Source organism: Nematolebias whitei, chromosome 16, assembly GCF_014905685.2.
Source record: "Nematolebias whitei isolate Nwh7 chromosome 16, NemWhi1, whole genome shotgun sequence".
Classification (NCBI taxonomy): domain Eukaryota; kingdom Metazoa; phylum Chordata; class Actinopteri; order Cyprinodontiformes; family Rivulidae; genus Nematolebias; species Nematolebias whitei.
In genome coordinates this window covers 16,037,924-16,046,877 of record NC_056513.1, presented here as the reverse complement: position 1 = coordinate 16,046,877, position 8,954 = coordinate 16,037,924, and the positions used below count along the sequence as shown (strand labels likewise).

At 39.0% G+C, this 8,954-nt stretch overlaps 1 protein-coding gene across 1 annotated transcript in view; it reads right to left on the bottom strand.

The window, feature by feature from the left end:
- The window catches only part of LOC119423127 (protein sidekick-1), a 245,370-nt gene that overhangs the window by 204,370 nt on the left and 32,046 nt on the right, over positions 1-8,954 (bottom strand). The window lies entirely within an intron of this gene.

The window sequence follows — 8,954 nt, the reverse complement described above, 5'->3', positions numbered from 1 at the left end:
ATATATATATATATATATATATAATTTCAAGTTAATAGGAAAATTCAATATAAGTTCTTTAAGCATAAACAATGAATAAAACAAAAGCACAATAACACCAAGACTCAAATATGTACTATATAGGTCAGTTTATGAAATGAAACTAATACCAAAGCAAAAAGAAAATTAATAATGATGCAATACATGAATAAGTAAAGAAAGTTAGTGCAGCCACGTCTTAAAATCCAACCTGTTTGGGAGTTTTTGTAATCTCAAGAGTAGCTAATTTATATCATTGGGAAGAAAGTCACATCCAGTTTTAAGCTTCTGGTGGCTCGAGAGATTAAGCTCCAGACACAATGGATTGAGATGAGCTTAAACTCTTTACTGGGTGCTCTCATTTCCTGCATGGTTTTTATTTTTTTCTACCTTTCTCTCTGTCAGTTTGATCCTCCCCTTTGGCTACCGTGAGAAACTGAGTCATTATGAGCGGCAGCGGTGCTGCTGTTTGTGGAAGACCTTTCAAATGGTTGGCTGTATTTTCAGCATGTGGTGGGATCTAAGCCTACACATTCTTTGACTAACCATCCAAATGATGCTCTTTTTTTCTCTTGAAGTTGCTGTCTAACAGACATGCATGAGTATGTGCACATCTTCGCTAACACAACCACACACAACATCTGCTCTAAGTTCAGACACCGAAAAAGTTCCTTCTGTTCACTCCTCTGCGCTCTCTCTCTGTGCGTGTGTGTGTGTGTGTGTGTGTGTGTGTGAGAGAGAGAGAGAGAGAGAGAGAGAGAGAGAGAGAGAAAGTGAGAGACAGAAAGAGAAAAATAATAATAAATTTTCTCTGTTAATGTGGTGCTTGACAAACTAAAATTATTGAATTTTGTAAAATGCACACCTTTGTAGCGTATGAAAACTTAAGGCCGGTCTGAGCAAAACCATTTCCCATTAGGTTATTTTGAGTCACGGAAGATTTGTAATATCAGTTGTCTCCACTTCACTCAAGTCCCCAGCAACGGGAAGCTTAAATATTCAGTATCTGTCCTGTAGATCCCTTCGTTTATTTGATCAATCTGGTCTTCCTGTGGCCCTGACAGCAAAAGAAAGGTACGCTCTAATTCTCCTCATCCCGCTTGTCCTCTTGAAGCTACTGGTTATCAGAGTCAATTCACCTCCATCTGCCACAAGCCTCAGAGCTAATTAAAAACGGCAGCTCACTCTCCTCAACCTGTTCTGCAGGTCACAGCTAAAATACATATCAGTGTCTGTGGCGCTAAAGGTGCCAGTTTTGTGCCAAAAGCTCTTTTCGCTGCTGCTGGACAGCAGAAAGGAAAACAAATGCAACACGTCTGGCATTCAGAGACCACTTGAAAATAGCAGGGTGACAGGAAGGAAAACATTTTCTGAAAGGAGGGAGTAGGGTGGCAAATGCGAGAGATGGCAGAGCCGCATGGAGATGGAATGGAGAGGAAACGAAGGCTCCATTAGATTAAAGCAGAGCGTGTGAGAAGTGACAGCTTGTAAGTTCTTTGCTGGCCAGTTTGAGGGCTTGGGGAGTTTGGGAATGTTCACAGACAGCCAGGATGTGTGTGGGGATAGACACACAGAACGAGTGCGACTGTGTGCATGCTGGCTATGCAGAGCAGTGTTGGGGCAGGCACATGGACATAAATTGAGAGCTATGGGAGAGGCAGACAGACAGACAGGGAGATACGGCGAGGGACTCTGGGAGCCATGCATATCAGATCAATAAACTTCATAAACAACATCATCAGCTCGGTCACTATGAAGACAGCCAACCGCCAGGCACCATCTGGCCACGTCTCAAAGGACTGCGGGATCAGCAAGCATAACCTCGCGCACAAACACAAACGCATCTCGACACAAGTTACACACGATGAACTGCGCAAATATTCACTGCACTCAGTCTGCCACGCATCAGCACGCACATAGACGCTCGAGCCAGGTAGGCGCAACCGAGATTGGTCTGCGGAGACAGATTATGTCTGTGTGTGTGTGTTTGCCTGCATACACCACAGCAGTTAAGCAGTTTATTCAGGGACAAAGGTTTATGGGCTCTGTAAAACACTATATCCTGTAGCATGTTAATGACAATTAAAGATGCAGTGTGAGAGGGACCTCTAACAAGAGAATGAAGCGATATAAAACAAATTCTAGAGGTAGGAAAGAGTGAGTTAGACATGGCAAAAAGAGGGAGAGAGTGAAAGACTTCTTGTAGAGACAAGAAGGGAGCTGTGGAAAAAAGGGGCAAATTAGTCTTTACTGTGCAGGTTCAAAGGAAGTGTTATGCACGAGTCCTTATCACGGCATGCATACGAGGGGTGCAAGTAAATCAGAGGGTTTCAATTCACGCTGAGGAGATGAACGTTTACATCCAGATCATGTTTGCATCTTAAAATGAATTGAATATATTCACTTCTATTTATATTAAAGGTGTGTGTGATACTTGAGAGGAAAACATTTCAAGAAAATGACCATAAGAAGAGCAATTATCTTAATGAAATTTCAAACTTTCTCAATTTTACTGGCACATTAACATTACAAGTCAGTAACGAGTACAACTTAGGCTAAGGTTACATATGGCTGTTTATATATATATTTATATATATACAATCACAAAGGATTATAAGCATATACACAATGTGATGAATTAGATTTTTTTCCCCTTTTGGAATAAATTTACATTAACTTTTATAAATATGGTGAATGAAACATGTGCAACTCATCTTTATGCTACATAATAATCTATTTTAAACTCTACATATCTTTTTGTTTATTGCACAGGCTCATCTGAATATGTACTAACACTGATAAAGCTTTCTTGTCAGGTCAGGGTTAGCTCTCAGAGGAGTAACGTAATTTTAATTTTAATTCATACTATTTATCTAAACAATTACTGCCTGGCTTTTCAATTGGCCTTAAGTCCCAAGAGACATCTTCCAAATGGCCTTCGGTGACAGCCACTCTGTGACTCTGGACTTATAGACTTGTTAGTGACCCTGGGACTCCTTAATAATATTACTGTATACAAAAAACAGACCTAGACAATGTAATGCCAGTATCTCATTTGGAGATTGTTGGCAACAAATTGCATAAGGTATTTGTGAGGGTCTCTGAAATACCTCAGAACATTCAAGTTTGATCTGAAATTCCTTGTGTGCAGTCTTGTTGCTTGAATTTTAAACATGTTTAAAATACTGTCCCAACAAATCTTCTCTCGAAATAGTCAGAGTTGTCATGAGTATCAGGAATCTGGCTGAAACCTTCTCAATTCAGTTATTGTATTATTATAAATGTGTTTAGGTAGATTAAATACATGTGGGAGCAGCTGCCAAGGTGGGTACAGCAGGTTTAGGTGGGCATGATGTGGACATTCATGAGAAATCAAATAAAGCAATAATGTGCCTAGAACACAGTTCTACAGGCCATGCCCACAAAAATGGGTCGCGATTTTTAAAAAGTCATGCAAAATACAGCTGCATGTTTCACTGTTTTTGGGGCTGCAAACACTAAATTCAATGATAATTTTCTTATAATTTCCAGTCACAGTCTACTAATCTACCCAGTGAGATACTGACTTAACAATGAAAAGGTAAATCTGAGATGCTCTACCTGACTCCCCATCAATTCAATTTTAATATAGATAACAATTAGCCTCCAAAAATATGGAGACACAAAAAGCCTTTCATAGTTTTCCTGCATTTTGGGCAGTTTAAAAGGCCCTTGGGATAAGTAAAAACATTTGACATTCTACAGTACATCATACCATTTATTTAATAAAAGCTAGGCCAGTAAGCACACGGTGGCGCAGTTGGTAGAGCTAACGCCTCTCAGTGAGAAGGTCGCTGAAATGAATCCCGGCCGGGGGGCCATTCTAGGTGGAGTTTGCATGTTCTCTCTGTGCATGCATGGGTTTTCTTCAGGTACTCCAGTTTCCTCCCACAGACCAAAAACTTGCATGTTGAGCTAAATGATAACTCAAAATTGTCCCCTAAGTGTGAGTGAGTGAGAGAGAATGGTTGTTTGTCTCGTTTGTCTCTATGTGTCCCTGTGATGGACTGGCGACCTGTCCAGGATGTCCCCAGCCTCTCGCACAGTGACTGCTGGATATGGGCACCAGGGACCCCCCGTAAACCGAAAAGGGAGAAGCGGGTAAAGATAATGGCTGGATGAATGGACAGGCCAGTAAGCAGAATGAGAGTGGATAAACAAAGACTCAGTGATTTAACATCTTGTGGAACCAACTTAAACAGCTATGACTAAAAATAATTAAGTGTTTTACGACCTCATTAGCCATTCTCATTGGTCTGGAGGGAACTGGGTCCACCTTTGGTTGCAAAGACTCATAGATTGATCAGTGTTTGCTAATATTTGTTCATGCATACAAAGTCTCAATGTACAATTAAAGCCATACCAAATTCTGATCCTTAACCCACTGTAACACTGCAAATCTTTTGTTTTCAGACTCATATTCAGGCCACTGTTTAATATACCGTATTATTTTACATGAATGATTTTTCTCATATATCTTAGATCCTTGTATACTGTTTCTTTTTATACTTTATATTTTTGCTATTTTTTGTTTGTAACTGGGACCTTGAGTACGCAGTTTTGTTCCACCTCATGTACCACATGTTTTGCAAATGAGAGTAAAAACTTAAACCTTGTTTTCAGTCACTTTGTTGTAGTTTTGCTACTATGGTATGAATTAGTGTTTTGTTGATTGGCTCATTTAGGGTTAAGTTTCAGCTGTCCAACAGATGGCCTCACAACGGAGTCTATTCATTCATTCAACCTTTATTTACACAGGTTAGTCTCAGGTTAGTTTCACTGAGTCACAAGGACTCGTTTACAAGTGAGACCTGTAGATTTCTATTCTAGAAAATCTTACAAGGAGGTTCTTCTTAAGAAAAACCTGTCCAGAGGACCTGACTCAACCCTGATAGATTTATCTACATGAATTTTTGAGCATGTATCTAGATGTGACTCTATAAAACTTTGGTAAACAAGTGTCTGTGTTTCATTTAAGAACTTCAACCTGCTCATCTTTTGTAGTTGTAAAAATAACCATAAACTCTTCAATACTGCATTTGAACATGTGCTGTTTGTGCTGCATCTGGTTTTCATCAAACAACATTGTCCAAGAAGTCTTGTAATTTGATTAGGGACAACTCTGCAAACCACAGCTTTGTAGGCAAAATGTTTTCCTGGCAGCACTTCCAGGAAGCACCCCCCCACCCCCTTTAATTGTACAGTTTTGAATTTACATATGCCAACTGAGGCTACTAAAATCTGATCTGCTTGTTAAGTATTTTGCAATTACTCTGAGCATTAGCTAGTTTGAAGATGAACTTAGTCAGCTCCAGAGAAGATTGACAGCTGTCATGAATGTTTTTACTTGTGGATATTTTTGTCACTGTAGAATGATGGACTCCAGACTTTAAGGAATGGCATTATAACTCTTCCCAGATCGCAGCAACAATCATATCTCAAAAATCTTTGGTGAAATATTTCCTCTTTGGCATTTTGTTAAAGCACAGGTGAACGTGCCAGACCAGAGAAGTGCCAGGAGTTCTTTAAAAAATACGAGTCCACTTCCTGATTAGTTAATGAAGCATGTTTGATTAGCAGCCCCTGGCTGCTAATTACCTCCTTTATTCCAATAAAAGCAGTAAGACTGTTTTTCCACAAGCTGATCCAAAATGTAGCTTCTTTTTTTTTAATTACAGTCAAATGTCTCATGTGTGCACAATAATTTTGTACTGTAAAAATATCCGTTTAGGCTCTGGTATGGAACAGATCATTTTAATATTTACTGATACCTAAAATTCCAAATTAAATGTATGGTAACACAAAATTTTAAATAGTAAGGCCCAGTTTACACAAAGGTGAGTTTGGGTGAAATCATAGCTTGTCTCATAAAATAGCAGTAACAATTTTTATTTTTTTTAGCATTGATTGCAACAGGGCGCAAAACTCTGAGGCTAATCCAGTGGGTAGTGGTCATGCTCTGGCAGTCAACACTTATTCAATATAGACAGCATCTTGAATGGTAAATAATTGAAACCCATTGTCATTAAGCCTCACTCAGTAAAGCCTCATTCAGTTAACAAGAGAAAATTATCTATATTCCCTCATTTAACAAGAGAAAATTATCTATATTCCCTCATTTAACAAGAGAAAATTATCTATATTCCCTCATTTAGCAAGAGAAAATTATCTATATTCCCTCATTTAACAAGAGAAAATTATCTATATTCCCTCATTTTAAAAGTAAAGTCAAAGTTGGTGTCAATCAGGCACAAAGAAAACTGTTATATCCCTTGACACTTCAAAGCTTTTACAAAAGCCCATTTGAGTAGGTGATTGTCATTGAAGCTGTGAAAAGATTGCTCTATGCCTTTTACATACAGAAAGGCCAGTGGCTACCTCATTCAATAACACACTGAGGAGCATTTATGCTTTTAATGGGAAGTTTGTTATCTAAGATTACGAGTAAAAGCTAATAAAATCAATGAAGGTCACCACCTCAGCACCCATTTCACTGATGAGTGGCTTGAATAACATACTGTGCATCTGGAAAGTACTCACAGTGCTTCACTTTGTCCACATTTTGGTATGTTACAGCCTTATTCCAAATTGTATTCAATGAATCTCCTGCCTCAAAATTCTGCACACAATACTCCATTAAAACTATATGAAAAAATGTTCTGCAAAATGTTCTGAAAATTTGTTAAAAATAGAAAACTAAGAAATAACATTTATGAAAGTATTCACAGCCTTTGCTTAATACTTTGTTGATCCACCTTTGGCAGCAATTACAGCCTCCAGTCTTTTTATGATACCACAAGCTTAGCACACCTCTCTTCAGGCAGATTTACCCCATACTTGTCAAGCTCCATCAGGTTGGATGGTTAGACGTCTGTGCAGCCATTTTCAGATATCTCCAGAGATGTTCAATCAGATTCAAGTCTGGACTCTGGCTTGGCCCCTCCAGGACATTAACAGAGTGGTCCTGAAGCCACTCCTTTGAGATCTTGGCCGTGTGCTTTGGGTAGTTCTGCTGAAAAATTAACCATCACCCCAGTCTGAGGTCAAGAGCGCTCTGGAACAGGTTTTCATCCAGGATGTCTCTGTTCATTGCTGCATTCATCTTTCCCTCTATCCTGACTAGTAGGTCAGTTCCTGCTGCTGAAAAACATCCCCATAGCATGATGCTGCCACCACCGTGCTTCACGGTAGGGATGGTGTTGGCCCCTTGTGATGAGCAGTGCCTGCTTTCCTCCAAACATGATGGCTGGCATTCACACCAAACCTTTCAATCATTGTCTCATCAGACCAGATAATTTAGTTTCTCCTGGTCTGAGTCCTTCAGGTGTCTTTTGGCAAACTCCAGATGGGCTGCCATATGCCTTTCATGAGTGGCTTTCATCTGGCGACCTTACCATACAGGCCTGATTGGTGGATTGCTGCAGAAATTGTTGTACTTATGGAAGGTTCTTCTCTCTCCACATAGGAACACTGGAGCTCTGACAGAGTGACAATCAGGTTCTTAGTCACCTCCCTGACTAAGGACCTGCTCCCCAATTGTTCAGTTTAGATGGATGGCCAGCCAGCTCTAGGAAGAGTCCTGGGGGTTCCAAACTTCTTCCATTTACGAATGATGGAGGCCACTGGGCTCATTGGGACATTCAAAGCAGCAGAAATATGTCTGTATCCTTCCCCTGATTTGTGCCTCAACACAGTCCTGTCTCTGAGGTCTACAGACAGTTCCTTTAACTTCATGCTTGGTGTTTGTGCTCTGACATACACTGTCAACTGTGGGACCTTCTATACACAGGTGTGTGCCTTTCCAAATCAAGTCCAATCAACTGATCCAACAATTTTCAGTCAGGTCATCTGTCCAGATGACTTGACTGAAAATTGTTGGATTGTATACCTGGATTATTGAGCATGGGCTTTGTTGGTCCAATCAACTGAATTTACCATGGACTCCATTTAAGTTGTAGAAACATCTCAAGGATGATCAGTGGAGACAGTATTCATCTGAGCTCAATTTTGAGCTTCATGGCAAAGGCAGTGAATACTTACCTACAGTAAATGTGATTTTTTAATATTCTATTTTTAATAAATTTGCAAAACTCTCAAAAAATATTTCTTTCACATTGTCATAATGGGGTATTGTGTGTAAAATTCTGAGGAAAGAAATTAATACAATTTGGAAAAAGGCTGTAACATAACAAAATGTGGAAAAAGTGAAGCGCTGTGAATACTTTCCGGATGCACTGTATGTACTTTAAAATATTCTGGCTGAGGCCACAACAAATTGTTCAGAAAACCTCTCAAAACATGCCTTCATCCTTGTTATGATTATCCTCATTATTAAAACACTGCAATCATTCTTCTTAAGAATATTGAGACTGACAAGATATCTGCAGCAACTAAGAAATAATATGCAAATTGAAGGCATTTCACAGGGAACAAGACAAAAGCATCAAACAAAAAGGACTTGAAATACAGCCCCACAAGACATCTAAAAACCACCACATCTCTGCTTGTCCTCTAACACAAAAGAAAATCTTTCAGGCACCTAAAATTACTTAATAATCTTGTATTTAATTGAATATTCACTTTTATCCTTTCCTTCTAATGTCTGTAGTCATTTATAATAAAAAGGGTCAGTTATCTAAACAGCTTATTATTCATGACAATCACAGTAAAATGATGTAGGAGTTCTGTTTTGTCTTAAGAGCACACCAATTAGTATATAACTGTGGAATAAGAATAGTAAAAATGAAATGTTATCTTAAGCAGTATTTTATTAGACACAAACGCTTTGTGGATATAAAGGACAGACAGACAGACAGACAGACAGACAGATAGACAGATAGACAGATAGACAGATAGATAGATAGATAGATAGATAGATAGATAGATAGATAGATAGA